This window comes from Varanus komodoensis, unplaced genomic scaffold, assembly GCF_004798865.1.
Source record: "Varanus komodoensis strain SLA01 unplaced genomic scaffold, ASM479886v1 scaffold19, whole genome shotgun sequence".
In the NCBI taxonomy this organism is placed as follows: domain Eukaryota; kingdom Metazoa; phylum Chordata; class Lepidosauria; order Squamata; family Varanidae; genus Varanus; species Varanus komodoensis.
This window is the reverse complement of record NW_025335550.1, coordinates 22,552,307-22,577,212: the sequence shown is the minus strand read 5'-3', so window position 1 is coordinate 22,577,212 and position 24,906 is coordinate 22,552,307. Positions and strand designations below refer to the sequence as shown.

The 24,906-nt window shown below is 43.7% G+C and overlaps 1 protein-coding gene across 1 annotated transcript in view; it reads right to left on the bottom strand.

The window, feature by feature from the left end:
* The window catches only part of SVEP1 (sushi, von Willebrand factor type A, EGF and pentraxin domain containing 1), a 140,417-nt gene extending 128,756 nt beyond the window's left edge, over positions 1 to 11,661 (bottom strand). Inside the window, exon 1 of the mRNA XM_044428126.1 lies at positions 11,389 to 11,661. The gene's annotated coding sequence lies outside the window, so the exon portion shown is untranslated. The remainder of the gene's footprint in view (positions 1 to 11,388) is intronic.
* Between the last annotated feature and the right edge of the window lie 13,245 nt (positions 11,662 to 24,906).

Genomic DNA, 24,906 nt, shown 5'->3' with positions numbered 1-24,906 from the left:
CTATTGGGATGCCCTCCAAATCTTGCCTTGCAGAGCTGGAGTGATGATGGGGGCAGTCCGTGCCTCCCTGTCCTCTCTAGACTGGCCTTTTATCCCATCTAGCTGGATCATTTTGGAGGGGGAAGGAAGGAAGCTGGAACAGCATCCTGGCCCCCTGAGTCTTCTCCCCTTTCTCTCAGAAACTTCCTTTATTCCTTCCAAAGTTACTTTCCTGAACCTCAAGAGCACCTGATATGGTTCTTTCCATGTCAACTGCAAAAAGTGGGAGTAGAGTGCCAATTCTCAGATCTGAGGTTGAAATTAAGTCTCCAGGCTCAGATCTGAAAATGTGAGATATCCTCTGGCCCTTCAGATGCTGTTTATGGGCCACAGGATAGGGCCCTCTGTCCCATAACAGCATGTTCATTCAGCCACTCAATCTGTCCCAAAAAGATTGGGAATTTAAAATAAGCATTTAAACTTATCAAAGACATCCAAGCAACTTTCAATGGCATCATCTGACAAGGGTCAAATTCCAAGCTGGAGGTATTTCTGATCCCAGAATTCCAAATCAGAACTCTGTTTTTACAAAGCAACAGGATTCACCATTTCTGTTATATATGGGAAGACTGGGCAGAAGAACATTATAGCAATCAAGGTTGGAAATATTGAAACTATAAGCCACTGTTTTGGGATAGGGAACTGAAAGGAAGCACCATGACACAACCTGGTAACTAACAGAATACAGGAAACAAAAAAGGAAAGGATCTAATATAAAGCTATAATTTCTTGACTAGTTAACAGGGCAGTGGATGCTGATAAGGCCAAGAAGTACAAAAAGTGAGGAACTGCATAAGGTTACATTTTGAAATGCAGGCACCCATTGTAACTAAGAAAATTGTAAAGCTGTAGGAAACTGTGTCTATTCATACCAGGAAACCAATTTTAGCAGCTTTCATCTGTAACGGGATCAGCTTGTTTGTAAAGCTAATAGATCTTACCTGCCTCTTCAGGGTACCCCAAACTACTTTGCAGTACAACAGGGAAGAATATACCATTGCTGGGAAAATTAATTCCCTCCCAGCTACTGTGTGGGTTGGCGCTAAGCTCAGGGAGAACAGGGAAGCCTGGAGGTGGCAGATGACATGATGTCCCTGCTATCAAAAAAGGGACGAGTGCTACATCCCTGTGATCCGTGGATCCACTATTATCATCAATGACAGGACAGAAGACAAATTGGGAAGAAAGAAAAACAGCTTGGCCTTTAATATACTGAATACGAAAGCCATGTGCAAGGATTGTAATCTGAGAGTGTTAAAATATTCAAAGAAACAAATGACTTTAACGATCATTTGTTTTTAAGGCTAATAACTGACAAGGTACAAATTATTCTACTGAGATCACTGACCATCTGGAGAATTCCCACCCTTCCCTGTATTTTATGTTCTTTTAGCAAGAGTATGTCAAAACATGAAATGTGTTTGCTATCATGGAGTATTCCAAAAGGAAGAAAAAATGGGTATTTAGAAGCACATGTCTACAATAATAAATGATCTATGTTAGAGTGGCTTTGCCTAAGGGAGGTTTTACTAAATATGTCTGATCACAATGTAGGGGCAGGATAGTCTTGTGCCAGAAGGTCTCTAGTATGATACACACAAGTAATTATAATTACTAGCATAATACCAACTCCACCTGCTTCCTACCATTTGCAGAAGGTTTCAGGATAAATACATCCAATAGACAGCAATGTGTACACACACACGCGCGCGCGCGTGCACACACTAAAGCAAGGTCTGAAATCCCTCAAAGTGTTCTAAAAAGTTTTTTTCATTCTCTTGCAATTAGCCATGCATTTTGTTCCTTTAACATCTTGTAATTGATTAATCTGTCAGTGCAAAGTCTGTTTTTTCAGTAAATGTTTCTCTTAACCCCACCAGGAAAAGCTCAACTATTTGTCTTCCTAACACCACTTAGTAAGATTACTAATTGCATTCCTTCCTTTAGCTCCACAGTAATATTACTGCCTTTGTTTCTTCCATCATAGAGAGTAATTGCCCTTCTCAGAGAGAAAAAGATAAAACAACTCAGTGGCTCTTCTTGATTTCTAGCGAGAGATTTCTTGAGAAACTAAAGCCAAGGAGTCTTCAAATTAAAATCATGCTTTACAGCAAAAGTGAGTAACTGAGCAAGGTGAAAGCGACCGTAACTGTATCATAAATCACAACAGCTCTTTCATATTCATGCTGTATTAAAGGCCATTTTCATTGCTTTTGCGCAGTTTTACAAATGTTGAATCGGGGCAACTCCAAACAGCTTATTATTTTTTCTTCTACCAACAGCCAATTAGAACCTCATGCTGAAGAAACACACGCAAGGATTTTCACCCACCCAATGAAAATGAAATGCTACATTATATAGAATGTGTGAGTGAAATTCTCAGTCTCTCTTGCCCCAAAGGGCAGATAAGGACAAAGGTAGGGTGGTTCAGGTGAGATGCTAGCCCCCTTGTGTCTGACAGATGGGGCACAATGGAGGGTAGTGTGCCCCTCCACCCCTAGTCCTGCATCCCAGGCAGAATGGGGTTGACAGCTGCAGAAAGCGTCCAATCGGCATTCACTCCCTTGCCTAGGGCTACGGCTGATGCTGGAGAGCTGGACTGCTTGTGAGTATTGTCACCCTCTTAGCACTGATGGGAGCACAGGAAGAGGAGGCCAGAATGTGGGGAGGGGGCCCATTCAGCTTGGCCTCCTCTCATGTAGACACAGTCAAACATGCTGCCACTACCACCAACCCACCAGCACAGCCGTGGGCAGGTTTGAGGACTGGACACATTTGGCTGCAGCTCCCTGGGAGGATGCTGAGCTGAATGTGGCAGCTGTGCCTGTGGCCACACCGCCATCGTGGCTGCAGGTGGAGGTGTTTTCCCTGCATCTCCCTGGAGGAGGAGCAACCTAACATGCCACCCTGCCCACTGCAAGCTGCTCTCAGTTGGCGCAGAATCAATGGGCTGCCCTGCCTAAACACTGAGGTCTCAACAGGACTTGGAATGCAGGAAGGGCAGGTGGGGTGGTCGCTCTCCCCCTGGACTCCTGCCAGGCAGACTGAGGGGAAAGCACCTCCTCTCCTCCTGCCTTTGCTGCAGTGTGATTGTGAGCGATCATCTTGCAATAATGTTGGCTGGTGAGAATAAGAGGCACTTCTCTCCAGGGAGAAGCAAGGGGGGAAGTGCCACCTGCCAGCTAGTGCAACCTGCTTCAGATGATATGCTAACTGAAGGTGCATTTACTAAACATTAGAACAAGCCATGGCTTCTTGGGGAAGTGTGCTGCATTCAGATGACATGCTAGCTCATAACACCTGCACAGCCAGAATGTCTGTGAGAAAGGGGAGTGAACCACATGCGCAATCATCATAGCACAATTGTGTATTTCCCCAGATGTACGTATATTCAAGTGTGGGGCTTGAATTTTGCAGATTTTAATCTCAGTGTTTACTAGGGTTTAGCAAATATTGCACATCACCTTGGAATCTATTAATGATGAGCAATATAGAAGCACTTTAATTAAAATGCTAAATAAAAGGGAGAGTCAGACATGGCCCAGGGAGACTGAATCCGAATGCTGATGGGGCAGCTGGGGCTCCAGCACCTGCAACCATCATGCAGAAGGGGGAAATGCCACAAGTGTCACTTGTCATGTCTCTGGTCAGTAGGAAGCCCAGTCACTAGCAAGAGCAGAATAAATATGTGGTACATAATAGTGAGAAAATATTCAAGTTGGTCAGTCTCACCTTTGTAAAACACAAGACTTCCATAAAATATGAATGGAGAAGCACGTTCTCAGCGGCAGGAATGTGTTTCCTGAACTCTGCAGCCCAAGAATAAGCCCCTTTACAGCCCAACCCTAATCCCTAGAGCGAAGTCCCACTGAGTTCAATGTTTTACACTTTGTTCGGATAGCAACTTGCGTGTTACCAAAAAGAAGCCAAATGAAGACACTAAATTGCATAAAAGTTGCCTTTGCAAATTTAGGTTGAAAGAGATGCAACTTTAAGGGGGAAAACTCACCATAGTGAGGAAAACCATGCTATGAATTGGCTTGCACTATTCTCCTGGTGCTAAGTGTTGATAAGCAATTTCAAGGCACCAGCTGTTCCCAGTTATGCTTCCCTATCTTTAAACAGGACTGGTTTATAAGATTTATATCCTGCTTTGTTCTTACAGCAAACTGGAAGTGGCTTACATAATTTTCCTCCTGATGCTTTCAATCTTATCCCCACAACAACAACCATGTGAGGTAGGCTTGGCTGAGACTCTATGACTGGCCTAAAGTCATCCAGCTGGCTCCATGACTGAGCAGGGACTAGAACTCAGACTGCTTCACCACTATACCACACTGGCTATCACTTAAGCTGATCAGTCTTTCAAACAGAGAACAGTCATCTGTAAGTAGGCCACTTGGCCATCCTACAATCTGTACCGCTACAAAGAAGATTTTGGAACATTTTGCTTGTGTCTATATCCTAAACAAGCCAAGCTATTACACATCTTAGTAAAATGACCATTTGATGCATGAGATCAGATTGAAATTACTGTCCACTTCAAGGAAACCCTTGAATGAACTAACATAATTCTATATTTGGGCTGTTAATACTATATAGTATAATGCTATATTTGGGTTCACCCTATGGGATGACCTTTCTGGGAGAGAGATGGGGGAGTGCAACCCTGTTGATTCTCCTTGGACCTCTCAGTGGCTGAGTGGAATGGTGTAAATTGGTGTCCTGCAACAACAGGTGGCTGGACCAGATGACTTTCTTCTCACTTTCCAGCTCTACTATTCTATGAGAACATTGACCATGGTATCTTTCTGGAGCAGCCAGTTGTATTGGGAGTTGGAGGCACAGCATTTCATTGGTCCCACTCCCACCTGATAGACCATGTCCAGATGGTGGTGCTGGGAGATCACTGCTCTGCGCCATGGCTTTTATGTCACAAAGTTAGGCAGGGTTCAGTTTTATCCCCCATGCTTTTCAACATCTACATGAAACTGCTGGGAGAGATCAGGAAGTTTGAACTGAACTGTCATCAATGTGCTAATGACACTCAGGTATACCTCTCTTTTTAATCTGTCCCGGCTGTGACAGTTTCTACCCTTAACCCATGTCTGGACTAGATAATGGATTGGATGAGGGCTAATAAACTCAAGCTCAGTCCTGACAAGACAGAAGTACTGTTGGTGAGTAAACCTCCATTTCAACTGGGAGATTGTAAACCTGACCTGAACGGGGTTGCACTCCCCCTAAAGGTTCCAAGTCTGGGGGTGCTCCTGGACACCCAGCTCTCCCTGGTTGCCCTGGTGGAGTTGGTTGCCAGGAGCACCTTTTCTCAGTTGATTTACCACTACTCTCCTACTTGGATGACGGTAGTTTTGTCATGGTCATTCACGCACTGGTAACCTCCAGAGAGGACTACTGCAATGCACTATATGTGGAGCTTCCCTTGAAAACGGGATGGGCAATATGGTTGCTAATGAAGACGTTGATGGAGGCCCTCCTATGAATTCCTCCCTCTATGGAGGTTAAGGGAGAGGTTGTGAGGAGGAGGGCTTTTTCTGTGGTGGCACCCTAAGTAAGGAATGTACCACCATCAAAGATTTGTAAAGTGCCCACTCTACTGAGTTTTAGGCACCTGATGAAAACGTTCCTTTTCCATGGCACCGCTTAGATTATTTTTACATCAGTTTGCACCCCTTTAACTTAATAACTTAAGTTTTATTGTTGTTGATTATTTATATGCTATTTTATCTTGTGCATTTTAGTTGTATTATTTTATGTTACCTATTGTTAATTTTATTGTAATGGCTGCTCAGAGAGCAGGATGCTAACAGGCAGCCTTTAAACAAATTTAATAAACAAACATTTATAGAAAAAACAGGGGTCTAGTTGAGGTTTTTGCAAAATATTTTAAATGCAGTGTGAATAAGATTGGAAAAACACTTATTTCAAGATTTAAATTGTCATATTTATGCTAGTGTATGACCATAAAAAAGATACGATTGAGAAATAAGACTCATTGAGTTCAACAGAACTACAACTGCAGTCTTGCCATCTGGCCTATAAAGAACCATCTACCCTATTTGTCCAAAGAGATAATAGATCCTACAAATGTTTATTAGAAGTATATATGATTAGTAGTATTTACCCACTTGAAACTCATCATTAAGAAAACTAAGATCATGGCATCTGGCCCTCTCACTTCCTGGCAAATAGATGGGGAAGAAATGGAGGTAGTGACAGATTTTATTTTCCTGGGCTCCAAGATCACTGCAGATGGGGACTGCAGCCAAGAAATTAAAAGACGCTCCTTGGGAGGAAAGCTATGGCAAATCTAGACAGCATACTAAAAAGCAGAGACATCACCCTGCCAACAAAAGTGCGTATAGTCAAGGCTATGGTTTTCCCAGTTGCAATGTATGGCTGTGAAAGCTGGACCATAAGGAAGGTTGAGCGCTGAAGAATTGAGGCCTTTGAATTGTGGTGCTGGCGGAGACTCCTGCGAGTCCCTTGGACTGCAAGGCGATCAAACCGGTCAGTCCTAGAGGAGATCAACCCTGACTGCTCTTTAGAAGGCCGGATCCTGAAGATGAAACTCAAATACTTTGGCCACCTAATGAGATGGAAGGACTCCCTGGAGAAGAGTCTAACGCTGGGAACAATAGATGACAAAAGAAGAAGAGGATGGCAGAGGATGAGGTGGCTGGATGGAGTCACTGAAGCAGTTGGTATGAGCTTGAGTGGACTCCGGGGGATGGTGGAGGACAGGAAGACCTAGAGGAATGTTGTCCATGGGGTTGCGATGGGTTGGACATGACTTCGCGGCTAACAACAACAACATTTACCCACAGATAAATGTGTTCAGGATATGAACCTAAGTGTGGATTCACTGGGACTTACTCATGAGTAAATCTGTATAGCGTTGCACTCTAAATCCATAACCACAATATTCAAAACTATTACAAGAGCAATCCCACTTACTTTCAGAGAATGTATCATGGGACAGGCTGATAGTTTACTCATTTATTATATACTGCAGAATATAATAAATGGGTAAAGGGTTTATGAGAGGCTACTTTCATAAAGAGTTTGGAGTCTCTTGAGAAAGGGTTTGCATCTTTTTTCCTGTAATCAAATAATTATTCTGGGATTTCAGACAGGTAGCGAAGATCTGTACATTTTTAAGTTAATAAAGAAGGAAACCCACAAAGGACCAACAATGACATTCTAGAAGTGTTAGCCAAAAAACACAGATCTGAATAGGGTTTAAAAATAGAAGACAGAGGCATAATAGTCCACAGAAAGAGAAGCAAAGTGGTAGTTACACCTCAGTGCAAGCTCCTCTATTCATTCCAGTAATGGCAGTTTAACATAATAGAAAATCTTTATACTCTGTATTAGGACCACTGCATAGTACTTTCAGCATCTCCATCATTTATCTTCAAAAAAAATTCAAAACACAGAAACCCTTAGCAAAGTATTTGGTTATTTTAAGATATACTGAATTACATCTGTCTGATGCAATAAAGGATAATCTGAAGGTGGAGACTCGATCATTCTCATTGTTGTGGATCAATGTATTTTGTTGGAGTAGTTGTACCAAAATGTCAAATCACATTAAGAGCTTTAGAAAATATAGTGACCCCAATTCGGACAAAGTTAGTTTGTGCTTCACTCCCACTGAAGTCAGTAAGTTAAGTTAGCTGTGAGAAATGTACAATCCATTAATTTCAATGGGACTTTAGTGAGACTAACTTTTTTTGTATTTTGGTCATTATGCCTCCTGAGAAGCCTCTCCGAGAGTCAGGAAACACCCCAGAAATAAGGATTCAATGTGCTTGAGAAGCTGCATCCAGAAGGGGAAATCATGAACACATACATCCACATGTTCCCTGTGCATGTATGGAAGCACTTAAGGCAGAGGAAAGGAGCTAAATGAATTCCAGTCATTGTGTGGACATGAAACTGACAATCTGACAACTCTGAAGATCAGAATTAATTTTTACATTGCATTTAGATCCCACTTTTTCCCCTCTTGTGAGAAATCCAAAGTGGCTTACATACTCTTCCTTCTTATCCTCACAACACCCCTGTGAGGTAGGTTAGGGTGAGAGTGAGTGGTCCAAAGTCACCCAGTGAGCTTCATGGCTGAGTGAGGACAGGAACCTGAACCTCCCCTGTCCCAGCCCAACACTCAAACGACCACTTCATGATTTCAAAGCTGAGAGCTTGAATTTATTCTGTTGCATTCAGGACTTAAGTCTTAAGAATACTCAGAACCTTACACAGTTGAGGCAGGATGTGGGATACTTTTCAACAGTAGTATGCAAATAGTAGTAACATTCATTCCTAAGTGTTACTGGAAGTCATCTTCAAAGTAACATCTTCTTTACATGTATGGGTACGTAGGTGGGTATATAGTACTTGTGAGTATATATAAATGTTCATTTAGGGATACATAGATTTGATGCACACACTTTGGAGCTAATTACTTTCACCAGCACACTTTTATTCAGAGCTCATTGCCACTTCCCTTTCCTGAATACACTCTGCCAACAACCTGGCAAGTCTTCCCACAACGCTTCTGCTACTTACAGGTGTAAAAGTGAACAACATGTTTAGGAGTGATGATCACATAACTGTACAATGAACTCAAGGAATACAAGTAAAGGGGCATGTTTCAATTCCTGATGGACATGCTACATGCTTTGTGCTGTCATATTCAGTAACCATTTATCCCAGTTGTAAAAATCTTTGAATCAAAGCATTTTTTAAAAAATCAACATGTTCTAAGGAAAACATAAATGTGATTAAATACCGAATTAGTCATCAGGACACTAGAAACTTAATTTTGTTAACTTAAAGTGGAATTCCAAGCATCCTAAAGATCATTAATATGCAAGGAATAGAAAAGTGGCTTGGGTGTTGTCTATGTACTGGTGGATCCTCACTCATCCTACCAAGCACACAAGGAATTTGGTTTCAATTGCAAATGTAGGTACTATGTTTGTATCTGCAGCATTTTCACACATAGCACCAGAAGTTATTCAGTGTTTTTTTCTGGAAACTTTTTTAGCCAGAGTTGCATGCCAGTGGGCAGACCTGAAGCAAAAGTGGGTGGCAATACCCTCCCTCTCATTCATACCTTCACCAACTCTAACCCTCAGATGTTTTGGGCCACATGTCCCAGCACCAGATTAGGGAATGGGCACCAGATTAGGGAATGTTGACATAGAAACTCAATGCAGCTAGTCAAGCTAAACCTACACTGGCCACAACTACATGTGTGACTGAAAGGCCTTCTATCCTACATTAATAATATCCATACATAGAGCATAAGTGAGGCTCAAAGGATGTATAAAATCCTCTAATTTGAATGCAAAGCTGCTAGCTTAAATGCACACTAGATTTAAAACTGGTTGCCTTCCACTTTCTGTCCTCAATTAATGAAGTCCATCAATGTTGCAAAGGGTACATCAATTACTCCTTAATCAACGACAGGCTTACGATCTGGGAAGCTCAAGGTCTCATTCAGGCATGGCTGTTCATCACTTGCACAACATACATTCAGACATTCAGCTGCAAGTCCCTGATCATGTATCTGTATGCATGTCATTTGATTCTTCTGCATGAAGGCCAATGCACACTGGACAACAGGCTCAGTCTAGACAATGCAGAGCAATGCAAGAGAAGGCACTCTTGGTGTGAAGAAGGGGCAAAGAAGTGGCAGATGGATGTTCAGTCCTTTCCCTGCCAACATTTTTCTTTTGAAATACTTCTTGGCTGCCTTTACACCTTCTACTATTCCTACCAGATTCTTATTTCTCTCACCCAGGATGTGTTGGGAAAACAAAAGATCAGAAAGAAAAATCTCAGGGTAAAGCAGCCCTCGAAGGATGGATTAAGCACCCTGTTCCCTGAGCTTTTTCCAAGAGCGTTTTGCAGCAGAGACGAGGACATCGGGATACTGTTAAACAGAGCTGCATGTAATATGTGGTTTGGCCCAGATTATGTGCACAAAGGTCCAGAACTAGATGCAGTGTGGGAGAGCTGAGATCAGATATTTCTGAACCATTCTCTAAAAGCAGCTGAGAGAGGCCAGATTTGGATTGGGGCCACCCTGGATATGTATGCATGTATGGAGGAGTATCCTTTCCCAACAGAGACTGCCTCCTAAAGCAACTATTAATCATACAAGGTGGGGGGAGGGGGTGACAGGTATATGTATCTTGCCTGTTTCTTCCCCCTCTTTCTTTCTTATGCTCTACAACTAACAGACGCTTGAGGAAGGGTGCTTGCCATCTGCAGAAAAAAAGTGTGTGGATTGGGCAGGTTAAACCGACCCTCCTCAACCTTATGGTCCCAGTAGAATTCTGCTTCCTACCCTGACTGCTTTTAATAAAGAGGAAAAAGAAAGAAAAGATGTGAGAAGTTCATGATGGTGTTATTGGACTCTGGTTCTTCTGGGAAAGCACTATATTTGAGCAAATGTGAAAAATGCAATAATTTCGATGGTATTTTATATTTGATGGAACACTCAAACACAAAAGGCATCCATTGGTGTTGCTGTGGTCAAACAATGATCATGCATCTGAGTATCAGCTCCAAGCACATAGTCACTTAATACTGTCCATGCTGGCTTGTATCAATCTCTGAATGATGGCTGACAAGAAGAATTCTTGTCATCTACTCTTCCAGTGGTAAATTCTAAAATTGTGGGCTGCCCTGCTTAGAGTAAACCCACTGAAAGGAACTGGGCATCTAAAGAATTTAGATCATAACTGGATACAACCCTAGATTTTTATCCTGCCCTTCCTTCAAGAGTTCACAGCAATTGGTACATGTGTCACTTTCCCTACCCCTTTTACAGGCTCATCAACACTGCAAGAAAGGTATATTTGGGAAAATGACACATTAATACGCACACTCCTATACAGGCCTACTCAGGAGCAAGTTCCTTTGAGTTCAGTGGGGTTTACTCCCAGTGGGTAGAAGTGGGTAGAAGATTGCCCCTTAACGATTATTATAGATTAGGATGAGATGGTGACTTGGCCAAAACTTGGAAGAAAAGCAGGTCTTCATAGGCACCCTTAATGATTCCTCCGACACAATCGGCTTTACAGCGCAATTCCAGGTATGTCCCATTGAGTCCAACCAGACTTAATCCATATTCTGGGCCACGTTACCTCGGAAAGCTACGTGTTGTAGGCCTTAACTCCCTCCCCCCCCCCCGCCGTCTAACCGTGCACAGGATCGCTCCCTTAATAACTGCGAGATCCGAAGCGGCGGACGGCACAGCCTGTGCGCGTTAACAAAGTTGCAGCGCGCGTGCTCCCGGCGCAACTCACTCACCACCGCCTGCTGGAAAGCGCCCTTGGTGTAGGTGCCGCCCCCTCGGTAGCCGATGGCCGGGATCTCCCGGCTGAGCAGGGAGCACTTGTGCTGCGGCGGCTGCTGGGCCCAGGCCGGCGGCGAGATGTAGTCCACGCGGGGCACCACGTTGTTCTTGGACGAGAAGGTGACGATGGCGACGCGCGTGGCCGTGGGCACCACCGGGAAGTCGGAGAGCAGTTTCTTGACGAAGCGCAGCTCGCTGAGGAAGTTAGCCTGGCCCACGCTCGACGACTCGTCCACCAGGAAGACCAGCTCCAGCCGGCTGCTCTTCTCGCGCAGCCGCCTCACCTGGCGCTTGAACGCCCGCCCCAGCTTCTCCACGCGGCTCCCCGTCGCGGCGGCGCTGGCCGCCTGCAGCCCCACGGCGGGGCCGGACGACAGCGCCGCCAAGGAGCTCAGGTTGAGGGGGCGATACAGGGCGAGCGGCTCCCGCGCCGCCCAGCCCCACACCAGCGACGCGCCGCCCCACAAGTACATACCCAGCAGGGGCCACATCGCTCCGCAGCCCTCGGGTCGCCCGCTCACCTCCGCGCCTCGCTCCCTCTGCGCTCTGCCCGGCAGAGCCACGCGCTCCAAAGCGGCGGCGTCCCTCTGTCGGCGCGCACGTGGAGGTGCTCCCCGCGCGCTCCGGCGTCCGGTCTCAGTTTGGAGGCTGTCGGCTGGAGATGGAGCTCTTCCGTCGCGCCCTCCGTCGCCCTCTTCTCTCCAGCCCTTCCCCGAAGTGTTTGAAAGGGGGTATCGTCGAGATACGTACGTCTCTCGTCTCTCCTCCCCGTGCGCTCGCTCGCTCTCTCTGCGCTGAAGTTGTTGCTGACTTAGATTCCTTGTCACCAGAGCCCCTCCGGTGTCTGCCAGGCTGTCAACATTCCCAACGCAAACACATCGGCACCGAGACTTAAGCTCTGATTGATCCCATATGTCTGGCAGGCCGCACCGGACGAAGCAAGGGAGGGGATGAAAAGGGGGAGGGGACTTTAAAAAGAGAGAGAGATGGATGGGTCCAGATACCAGGAGAGCTGCGGTAATTAGAAACACTTTGTACAACAGTAATGCACAGCAGGGGACTCCGGAGGGGGCGATGCGGTGGCGTGTGTGTGTGTGGGGGGGAGCACCTTCTCTTACGAATGCTCTCGCTAGTTGTTTTAAGGGTAAGTGGCTTTGTTTTCTCAAAACTTCAGGGGTCTTTAACGGTTCAGTTCAAAGCTTAGCCAAAAAGATGCTGACCATTATTTCAGCTCTGTGGAGAGCTTTATTATCATGTACTTCTAAATAAATTTTAAAATATTATATTTGAACCAGAGTCTACTCTTTCTTTTCTGCCTAGAACTGTGTGCAGTGCCAGCAAGGAGTCCGCAACATGAAGTACAATGGAGAAAGGGTGAAGAATCTCACCCGACCAAGTATCAGCTGCTGCAACACACCCATATGCCTTTTGGGATGAGAAGGCAGCCCCTCCCATCCATTACTGCAACTGGGTGTCTTCAGTTGTGCTAAAGCAGAAATGTAACATATCTGCAAAGTAACAATTGACATGGGAGTAGCTGAGTAGAAATCACTGCCACAAAGAAAGACCTCCACTTTACTAGGACAGAACTGTGGTGCTTTGATCACTGGCGTCTTCATCCACATTCGTTATTACTTCTGGCCATTGGAGTCAGCGACAATGCAGCTGGGAACTGCCTGTGTTCCAGCATGACTTGCAGGTGTTGGGCAGGCTGATTCTGTCCTTGTCAAGGACGGTCCATCTGGAAACATGGATGGAGAGTTCCATATATGTAACCCTATATATAGTGGAGGAAAAGGACCCTCAAGGGGAACAAAGCTTTCCTAATTGCAAAACATTTTCTTTCCTCCCAAAGGGGTGATAGACGAGACTAGACTAGATTATTAACTACTTCCAATCTACAGAATTCTTACAGAAAGTTCTTTTTCCCCTCCTTTTCAATGGCTATATGAGCATGCATGCCTATCCTTTCTTTTCCTAAATTTTTAACAACAAAACTTTGAATAGTTCCAAAAGTAAGAGGGAGGATGCAGAATGTCTGAAGTACATAGGCATTAAATACAAAGCTGTCAAAATCACAGCAAGAGTGCACAGACATCCATTGCATCAGTACTTTATGATCATGCTCCTGTCCTGTCTCACCCCCCCACCCTTCATCTGAAAGCATTAAGAAGCCCCATAAAACTAGTATGTGGCAGGATGCGCACACACAATGTTTGCATTCCAAGCAATCAAAGTTCTACAGTTTGGCTTCCAAACTCGTAGCTCTGAAAAGCTATCCTCTGTGCCTAGCTTTACTATGCTTTTCATTTCTGTGGAGGTTGCCTGGGAGAGTTCCCAGTTGATCTGGCCATTCATTAGCAAGATGAAACACATGCCCTACAACATTATTAAACAGTTTCACTCATTATAGCTTCATGTTCTGCAATTGCTTACTGTCAGAAAATGACAAGTCTGTGCTGAGAACTACTAACTGTGAAAAAGCAGCAGTTTATTTTAATCTCAGCAACCTCCTCACATGTGTAAAGCTGGAAATCGTGGAGACAATTATAAATTAATCCTCCTCATACAGAGATTAATGAAAATTCATATTTTGCTGGGTGACAGAATTCCCATCCTGCTGATCTTATGGTCATTATATATTCAGCTCTTTCCTATTCAGCCCAATAGGACTGTGTGTCAAAAGGTTGATGGCTCAGTAGGCCATAAGACAAAATATCATTTATATGTATATGCATGATTAGTAAGGCTAAAGGCAACTTATCCTTTAAAAATAGATTGAATTGTAAAACGGCGTATATGATTCTGAAGGATTAAGGAATTCCACAAAGATTGACAAATTCACTTACATGAAGGCAAAGACACAGAAAGGGGAAAGTAGCTAAAAGAAATAAGCTGTGACTATAGAACTCTTTCCATGATAAAACAGGGTTCCCAGTTTCATACAGGCCTCTACTCATGTTCAAATGAAGGTAGGTAGAAATCCCCTGTAGATGTTCTTGCTCAAAATAAGGATGGGGGGCTTCACCCCTTTTCCACAGGGGTCAGCTATTTTTTTATTTTAAAATGAATGCATTTTCTGTCCAGAAGCAGGGCTTGCTTGCTGTTGAATAGGGATAGGGGGTTGGTGGTTTTAAGGGGCTCAGCACTGAATTCTTTTGTTTTTTTGGGGGGAGGGGAATTACTTTCTCCTTTGCCACATTTCCCATGGCAGCCATTTTGTGGTGGTGCCCAGGGCAGTTTCCCAAATTGCTAAATGTGCTGTCTGCTCCTATCCTTATGCATGCTAATAGACCCAATTCACACCCTGCAGCTGAAAAGGGCTACAGTCCCTAGGATACAGTGGTGAATTTTGCTCATGGTCAGCCAATCATGATGGATTTAGTTGCATATTTAGCTATTTCACTGTTTGTTTATTCTTAGACAGTTTCCTTTAGCTCAGTATGTTCAGAAAAAGAGATAAACTAGAAGCTGGGAAGGAAGATGGCATGACAAAATAATGAATGACCATAACTCACTGGGCAAATGCATCCAAGTGACAGATCTTGAATAACTGATTTTTGACTCCAAAACTGTACAGTGCAAAAAAATAAAACAAACTCCACACCAATCATACCATTCCTGAATGTTTATTAAATCCCAGATTTTATTACATTTGTTGGGTACAATAAATCAGTATGAAAATTGGAACTGGAAATTCCTTCATCTGGAAGTGACCTGAAAGGCTGTGTTTTGAAGCTCACATGCTTGGAAGTAAATTTTGCTAGAATTAAGGAGACAAAAGTATTCAAGAACAGCATTAAAAGTATCTTGTGTATATTTTAGGTATATTTTAGGTGTGATTTCTTAGTCTACTCCAGAGATGCAAGAGCCATTGTAGAACCACTCCACCCTGTGGATGCTAGGGCAATGTCAATGAAGAGGGATTCAGTACACCAGTTTCTTCCTATGCTAACATCAATGGCTTGGAAACTAGATTAATGCTGGTTTAGGGAGGAGTCTAATGTGAATTCCTGTGTGAGGTGGAGCTTCTTGCATTGCCCCGGCAGTGAAGGAAGGAGCAATGTAAAGAACACAGTCTAAAATATTTCTAGTGGTGGATGTCCTATTTCACAGAGAACCATCCTCTACTTGAAGATACCTCCTGTCTGAAGAGGTGTTCAGATAAGAAGATGGTATGAAAGGGAAGAAGCAGGGAGCTCAAAGTGCCTCATCCACAGTTTGCATCTGAAGGCAGACCGAGCAGGCACACAGCTCACCTAGTCAGCCCTTCACCACTATGTTAATCCAAATTAGATTTATTTTTAAATGTGTGCACCCATCCATACACATATGCATATGCAAATGTCATCCAAATTGGTGGTTTCTTTAGGTGGTGCATTTTCTTGCATTTGGTGCTGCTTAAGAAGCCAGTCTAGGTGGGTAAATTGTCCTTCATCATTAGATTATGTTGGATTCGTATCCCTTCCAGCTTTATGGGCAAGATGTAGTGAGGAGAGATGGGATATTATTATATGCATATTTACCAAATACAGTAGCTGGAAATATTATAAATGCATATGTGCCAAATGCAGCAGCAAGGGTGAAAAACCAGGTAAAGAGAGGCCTAGAACCCCACCTTGGTATCTGGTAGTGGTTTGGGCACAGCCTATGGCAGAAAATGGCAAAGTGGGTTAAAACAGCCATTGCATCCCTAATTGTGTCTTCTCAAGATTTGCTTTTTCCATGAACAAAGTGGCCATCAGAATTTTAAAGTTGCATGATGTTCAGGATGCCCCTTATAAATCCCAGCTGAATGGGCAATTAACACCAAAAGGGGAAGAATTCGGATACAAGTAGGAAGAATTGATGTGAAATGCGCACTTTGAATGTCTGCCTACTTCTTAATTAAATTAGTCATCAGATTCACCAGAGATTGTCCTCCTTCTGTTCAAGCCACTGAAAATAACAGAACTGCAAGCTTGCTGTAACTTCCAAGAAGAGCTTAATTATTTTCAGCCACAGTTTTAACGTGCATTGATTTGGTGCTGACTGAATTATACAGAAAATAGCTACTTTGCATTCAGATGCACAAGAAGTAGCACACACCTTCAAATTTGTTAGTGATGGATTGCAAAGGTGATGTTCAATCCATTTGAAATAGCACCCCAGAGAAATTATATAGCATAATTCCTAAAATGTAAATAGGCTTGTGACTCATTCCTCTGATACCAGAATTGCTAAGAGTTGCTTTTCACATATTCATATATAGTGCCTAAGTACGGCATTTCTGATTAAAATTGTGCCATATGTCTTTAGTAAAAGGGGGTGAAGATTGAGGGGGTGGAGAGCGTTTGCATGAGGATCAGTTTGAAATTAGATATTATAGAGGGGAAATTACCACCCTGTGGATACAATCCTATACACATTTAAGTAGAACAAAGGCCTACAAAACCCAGCAAGCTGCCTGACACATGCTGGGAGTCATAGGCCTTTTTTCTGTTGAAACTTACATAGCATTGCTCCTTGTGCCAATCCGAAAGCAGATATTCCTAAAGCTTTACTCCACTCTGAAAAACAAAACAAGATCATTACTAGTGTGACATCTCTATAACATTGGTCTTCACAGGGATCATGATAGAAACTTCCTCTTTCCCTCTCTCTCTCTGTGCATGTGTGTCCATGTTGGAATGCATGTAGGGATTTTGATTTCACTTCCTTTCTTACCTTTCTATACTGTCTGGCAGCCAACTAGCTCTCTTGGTTTGCAAAGATCGGCCATCTTAAAAAAATACATGCAAACATTTGCATGCAAGCATATTGGGACAGAGAACATGCAGATACAAACATGCTAGCAGAGGCACACAATTTAAAACAATGAATAATCAAAAATCCAGAACTTGCTGGAAATGATTGCATTTTTATGATCCTGGCGCTGTGGAAGTCCACAAGATGGACAGGAATTATTTCAGAGTTCATGCAATTTCTTTGCAGTTTCTTATGGCAAACCAGAATACTAGTGAGACACACATCAATATGTATGACCAAGAGATGTATGTATTTAACTATCTTTACTCCTAGACACTTGGGATGTGCAACTTCAGGTGGTTTGAGGGGTTCTTTCGAGGCCCCCCAGGCTGTACTCTTATCAGTGCTGTGTTGCTATAAGAGCAAAAAGATAGAAAAGTAAGCACTAGAAAAGTAAGTAGGTAAGCAAACAAAAGCGGATCAGTAAGCACTTAACTGAAGAAATATCAGCATGGTTTCCACAAGGGGAAGTCTTGTCTCACTAACCTATCGGAGTTCTTTGAGAGTGTCAATAAGCATGTAGAGAGAGGCAATCCAGTAGGCATTGTTTGCTTGGCCTTCCAAAAGGCTTTTGACAAAGTCCCTCACCCAAGGCTCCTGAGGAAGCTAAATAAAGCAAGTGGATCCTCTTATGGATCTCTCACTGGTTAAAGAACAGAAGACAGAGGGTAGGAATTAGGAGTAAGTAGTGAAGTGGTAAAGTTTGCTGATGACACTTAAGTTTTTAGGGTGGTCGAAACCAAAAGGAATCCAAGCTGGGAGAAAGGGCATCAGAAGGACAAATGCAGTTCAGTACAAGCAAGTGTAAAGTACTGCATGTTGGAGCAAAAAATCCCACCTACAGGTATACCCTGAAGTGACTGAACATGAAAGAGATCTTGGGGTAGTAGTGGACAGCTGGGTGAAAATGGCAGCCACCCCACAACCTTTTTTATCCACAGAACACCCACAGGCAGATCCATCCATTCATCCTCATTCATAACACACATGCAAAGCATACGCAGCTCTTTCTCTTATAAAGTCTAATTGCTCTGCAGGGGGTTCGTGGGGAGCAGAGTGGATCTGGAAGGGGAGGGTTAAGCCTTCCGGTGCAGCAAATCCCCTCCAAATGTATCCATTAGACTTGCAAGAAAGCCTTTCATTGGCAGTTTGTGGGGAGGGGCGGATTCTTTTTCAAACGGCATTAATGCTCCCTGGGAAATAGGGGCGGGGGAGGTTGCAGTGTGCAGGACTTAGAGCATGCAGGGAATGCACCGTTTAAGAGACAGCTTGCCTCTGCATCAAACATGCTGTCTCAGAAACTACAAGTCCCAAAGTCCCTTAGCAACCCTACACTCCCTGGGAGAGCATCTCAGGGCCCATAGGATTGTTCAACATGCCCTCCTGAGGCTCTTAGACCTCCTCCCCTCACAACCCCCCTGGAGAGAGGGACACCAGCTGCTCTCTGGGGTCAGAAATGCAGACTCACCCACAAGGGAAAGGAGGTTGCTGATGGGAAGGGAGAGGCCAGGCCAGGCCAGGCCCAACACAGCCCTCAGCAGTGCACCCCCTTTGGATGGGCTGAGGGGCCCTTCTGCAGGAAAAGATTTCAAAGGATAAAAAGGCAAAAATCCCCATAGTGGGTCTTCAGCAGCAGCCTGGCCGTGCATGGGAGACAAGGAAGAACAGGGGGCCTCCCATGCAAGCTACAGCTTATGCGCTTCGTTCCTGCTAGGGATGCCTTAGGAATTTGATCTTTGCAAATTCCACTATGAATTGATATGTTCCAGACCTCCTGGACAAAAGTGGACTGGAACTTAATTATCTACTGCCTAAATATTCCAGTGAGGTTCTCTGCTCAAAAATGCTCTTTGCCTCTGAACCCCAGGAAGAAAAGGAGAAAGGGGAGGCTGCTTTGACCTAAAGTGAGCTGAAATATGGAAATTACAACTTGAATTGATCTTTTGCCACATCAAACCTTGGTGCCTATTCTATCTACATTCCTCATATTTGATTGATTGATGCTTACATATACTGTTCATTAGTGGCAAGCTCTCATATCCCGAGACTGTATAATTTTGCAAAGACACATGTTCCTTTTGACACAGAAACAGACATAATGGTTCCTATGGGACATTTGCATGCATCTTAAGAGAAACAACCTCAGAAGTGGTCCTGAGTCATGCAGCTGCCTTGACCAACAAAACCACCAATGAATTTTAACAGTGTATTCTCATTACGGGCACTTAAAATGAAACGGGAGCATGCCTGCATACTGTCTCACATAATTGAGGTCTTCTTAGTGCCAAATGATTGGGCTTTGGCTTCACTTGCCTTCACACACTTATAGCTTGACTGACTTTACAATTTATATCAGAGCCATTTAACATCCATGTATCTTTCTGATGGCTTTTTTTTTTGTAGTCATGGATGGGCCCCTCTCACACCTCTAGAATCATAGGTGACTTTCTTTAATATTTATATTCCTTTTTGAAAGCTACTATCGCAATCTTGTGGTTTCTCTAGAAGCTCACATATGCAAGATCCACTGAAATAAATAGGATTGTGTATGAAGACACACGTTGCTTGATTGCTTCCTTCCATTTCATACAGGCTTTCTCAGAGAACTATGCACATTTCAAAGTCACTTCTGCAGCTGCAGGGATAATTAAAACCATACTTGCAAAATAAACAGTACCAAGGGCACAATCCTGCAAACACTTAGACCAAACCCCCCCTACACCTCCCAGCATGCCCCGGACAGCTATGCTTATAGCAGCCGTGGACAGAAAGTCACTTTCTGGATATTTGGGACTCTAAGATCCAGAAGGCCCTGCCAGCATGGGCAATATTCAGGAATATTGCGAACTGGATTCCCAAACATTTGGAGATCTACTTTCTGCCCGGTCCTTTCCTATAAGGCAGGACAGTGTTACAATGCTGATAGGAGGCTGAAGAAAGCCAGACCAAGATAGACATGTCTGTTCAAGCATCAGAACATAATCCAAGAGGGATGCCCAAGGGGGATCCTGTGCAAAATCACATTGAGACTAAGGCCAAAGTGCAGCACATAGACGGTGCTCATACTTGTTTGTCTGGGAGTTGCATCCCAGCATCTTCTGTGGCCTTGAAAAGAATCATAGGGCTCAGCATAGGGCAGACTGTGCACTGCTTCACTGACACCTTTTTGGCTGCAGGTAAACTCTGTTTTCTCAGGCAATGTAGTCTTTCTGCTTCTGTTATCCTAAGTCTATTGTTGCATTTTATATCTTTTCCCCAGGCTTTATTTGGTCATGATTTTTATTTTATACTGCTGTTTTAAACATTTACATTTTTATGTTGTGTTTTATGGTTGCTAGGTGGTATAAGAGGCAATAAATCAGTTATAAAAGTGGCTTAAGGTACTCCTTGGGTCGCTGATGCCTTTACAATGTGATCCAGCGTGTCTGGTTGTGGCCCTTTGGACTCAGAGGATTACCAGCATTCGGGGGAGCGTCATTACCTCTGCACTTCTTCCACCCAACAAAAGACTTGGACTGCTGTGATTTTGTGCCTGTGTGGGAGGTGGGCAGGCTGAGGCACTGCCAGGATGCCTCATAACCTGATCGAGCTTACCTCCCGGAGCTGCAGCCAGCATGGTTCTTTCTGTGCCAGTGGCAAGGCAACTATGGCGTCCAGCTCTGACCTCAAAGTTGTGAAGACTTGAAATGCATTGATTTAGTTTTTAAAAAATTATAGGCTGCCTTCAAGGAGGGAAGCCTCTCAGGCTAGCAGACAAGTTAAAACCATGCAAAATGGGCACGATAAAAATATGAAAACGGATTACAAGTAACAACAGAATTAACTGTAAGGCCAGCTTCCCAAAACACGCCGGGAAGTCCAGGGAAACCCCGAAAGCTACCTGATGAACCCCCAGTGGACACTGATTCCAGAGGTCTGAGGCCTCCACTGGAAGGCCCTGTAACTATGGATGTAAAAGTAACAGATTTTACCCATATCCTTCTGTAAGGTAAAGGTTTCCCCTACACTTGCATGCTAGTCATGTCTGACTAGGAGTTATGCTCAGCTCTGTTTCTAAGGTGAAGAGCCAGTGATGTCTGGAGATGCTTCCATGGTCATGTGGCTGGCATAACTAGATGCTTTCACACATGGAACACTGTTACCTTCCCACTGATGTGGTACCTGTTTATCTACTTGCATTTGCATGCTTTTGAACTACTAGGTTAGCTAGATTGGTACCCTTCTGTACTCTTTCATCTTCTTTACTTTTCCTATGTAGGGATAGATAACTGGCAATAGAATTCCATAGCATCTTATAGTTCTTTTCAGGTGGACGTGGACAGGACAAGTCTTCAAAACAGAGGTTGCATTCCAAAAGAGGATAGTCCCCTGTAGAGTAGGATACCTGGTCACTCTATGAAGGAGTACAGGTTAGGACATTAATCCAGCTGCAACTGCCTTCAGACACTGCCCTCTTCAGGGATACTAAAGTAAGCTACAGTCAATGCCTCAGGAAAAAGCTAGTCCCTCCCAGTTCTGTCACCCTTCTGTCTCCATCACCCTCTCCATGTGGAAGGCAACTTTCTGGATCAGGGGAAGTTCTTCACATAGTTGTGAAGGACCATATTCCACACAAGGACTGGTGCAATCCCCATCCACTTGCACTTACTGTGCTCAAAGTAATGAAGAACCCGTCCTCCCCTCAAATTGCTGAAGAATATATGGCAGCAAGCAGTGCTATTTACTCATGTGTGGTGACATTGTGTGAGCTGAGCAGGGCTCACATAATGACACAGTCTGCAGAGACGTACACTGTCTATGTTGTGAACTGATCAGTGACTATATGCGGGTGAGGACCTCCAGCTAGGTTCAAGCTGTTGGAGCACCATTACCGCCTATGCATCACCCAAAAGAAGAAATGCTTCATCAAAAGAGAGGACACCAATTTGCATATACTAATGTAAATATATACGTGCACATTTAGAAACAAAAGCTATAATTTGAATTGCAATACATACATCTAGCCATAGTAAGGAAGAGTGACCAGATGACCTGGGTCACTGCTCAGTCTGCTGTCCAGGTGGATGGGCAGCTGTGGCCAGGCAACCTCAAGGCACCTGTGCTCCTCTCCTGGGCATTCTTCAACATGAGCACAGATCAGCATGTTATACACACCTGTTCTGTATAGTCTGCATCACTGTTCCTGGTGAAACCTCCAAAGCCGCTTCCCTCCAGACCTTCCAAAATCAGATGAAGACTTCTTTATTCAATCAAACATTTCCTGGCTGCTGGACTTGATTTGATCCTTTCCTGCTGGGATGGTGGATTTAGCTGCCCTATGTTCGGCAGGCAGTACTTTACACCAGGTGTAGGCAGCTTTTTTGGACTGTGGGCACATTGGTTAATTTGAGAAAATGTCCTAGACACCACTTCAAAATGGCTGCCATGGGAGGTGTGGCAAGACAAAGACAGAGCTGACCCCAATGCAGTAATCATCTCCTTTGAAGCCACAATTTTCCACATCAACAGAAACCTTATTATTTTAAGTGGGAGGTAGGACACCTTGGTGGGCACCAAGGAAGTTATCTGGAACGGTCTCCATGGTCTCCACATTGCCTTCTCTTGCTCTGCACACTTACCTGAAAATAAGTCTTATTGAAAACAATGGGGTTACTTCTGAGCACACATTGCTAGGATTGCTAGGCTGACTTAGGTGGCCATACTTATAAACCAGAAGCGATCAATTAATAACTCCTTGCGTGTTCCCATATGACAACCAGAACTAGTCTGCTTTATGTTTACAATATGTAAGTTTCTTGTCTTCTCTCCTCAGATTTATTTTTATATTTCTTTTTTTTAATGTTGCAAAATAACATTTTTTCTGTGTTGTGCGCAGCTGTTCTGGCTCTTTTGTTGTTGCTATGTTGTCTGTTTGGTATCTGCTTTCTGTTGCATGTTACCAGGCCAAGATTTTCATTACTACTGATGCTTGAGCATTTTGCATGGTGAGTCATAACAATGATATTTCAGGAATGCACTTCAGACACAGATGATCACCCTTATACATTTTCATCCATAAAGTCGCGGCCTGTAAGGGCTTCAGGTTCACAATCATGCCACTTCCAAAGTATCACAGAACTCGGCATCTCGGGTGGTAAACTGGTGCCTATGCTGCATTGTTTCAGTCTTCAGGTATTCCACAGCAAAATTAATTATCCCTTTAAATAGAAAGCTAGCATATTAAATTTCTTCCTTGCATAGCTGATTTCTATAGGCAAAGATTTGTCCAGATAGAGGAATATTCAGCTTTGTGAACTCCACACCTGAGAACTTGGCCCTAGAAGGGCTATTCTAAATGTTATTGTGATCTTTCATTGCAGTGGTACACCAAGGTAAGTCTCATTGAAACTAACAGGACTCTAGTTGTGGAGCTGGATACAATCCCCATCTGTTTTGGTTCTCCTTGGCTTCATTATGACAAAACTGCTCCTGAAAACTCTGTTGGCGGTCAGTATCTAAGAGTGTCATTTCAGTTTCAGCTGCTTAGCTGACCAGACCTGTTCTTGGCAAAGTCAGGCCTCACTAAAAGCAAAGCTGCACTTAAAAAGTGATTTTTAACTAGTACAAATGCTCTTGCCGAGGGATGGGCTAGAGCTGGCCAATCTGAGCCTCTTTCTCCTCTCTGTGTGAGCTGCGTTCAGAATATGAGTGTTGTAAGGGCTGTCTTTTCCCACATGTGCTCCTTCACATGCTCCATTCAGCACCTGAGTCTTTGTTGCAGGTGATGGGTGGGTATCCATGAGGAGTGGGGGCTTACTGACATTGACAGCAACTACAGCGAAGTCTAATGTTTAACTGGAGTTATTATAATTCTATCCTGCTTGTTCCCCTCTTGCAAGGAACTCAAAGCCGCTTAGGTAATCCTCTCCTTCATCTCCATTTTATGTTGTGATCTGTTGCTGTGTGTTGCTGGTGCACCCATTTTTCCCATTGCAATAGATTTTTGTTCTGTTTTGCTGGGTTTTTGTATTTTATTGTTGAATACTGTTTTATGTTGATTCAATTTTTGCGAACTGCTTTGAGTATCTTTCTGATAAGGAAAAAAATACAAATACATTATTGCAGTAAATAAAGAATTTGAAGAATAAAGCTGAACTTGAGAAGCAGGATTGGGGTGGATAATATGTGAAGGGTCCCACTTTCCATCTCTCTCTCTCTCTCTGAGGTTTATTGTAGAATTGCAGTTCCATTATGGAACTAACTCATCAAATTTATTCACCATGTTTAACCAATTTATTCAACATGTTCAACAATTCAGGGCATGGCCATGGGGAGTCTAGATGTCATTAACAAGCATTTTTAAATGGATAATTGTAACAGCAGGGTTTTTCTTTGTTCTTGGAGAAATGCAGTCTTAATCTTCTGCATGGCCCAAAGCATGCCTCAGATTTGTGAGAAGAAGCCTATATCAGAAACCAATGAAACAGTTTACTAGGGACCTAACTGGGAGAAGACCTCACACAGGGTTCCAGGTTCATTCCCTAGCATTGTGATGGAGGTTTGGGAAAGGCCTCTATGTGAAACCCTGTAGAACTGGTGCCATTCAATGTAAGCAGTACTGAGATGGATAGACCAATTGCCTGCCTTGATGTCACTTTTCTCAGTTTCACCTGGAGTGCACCTCTGCATCTTTGAGGAGGTGGGGT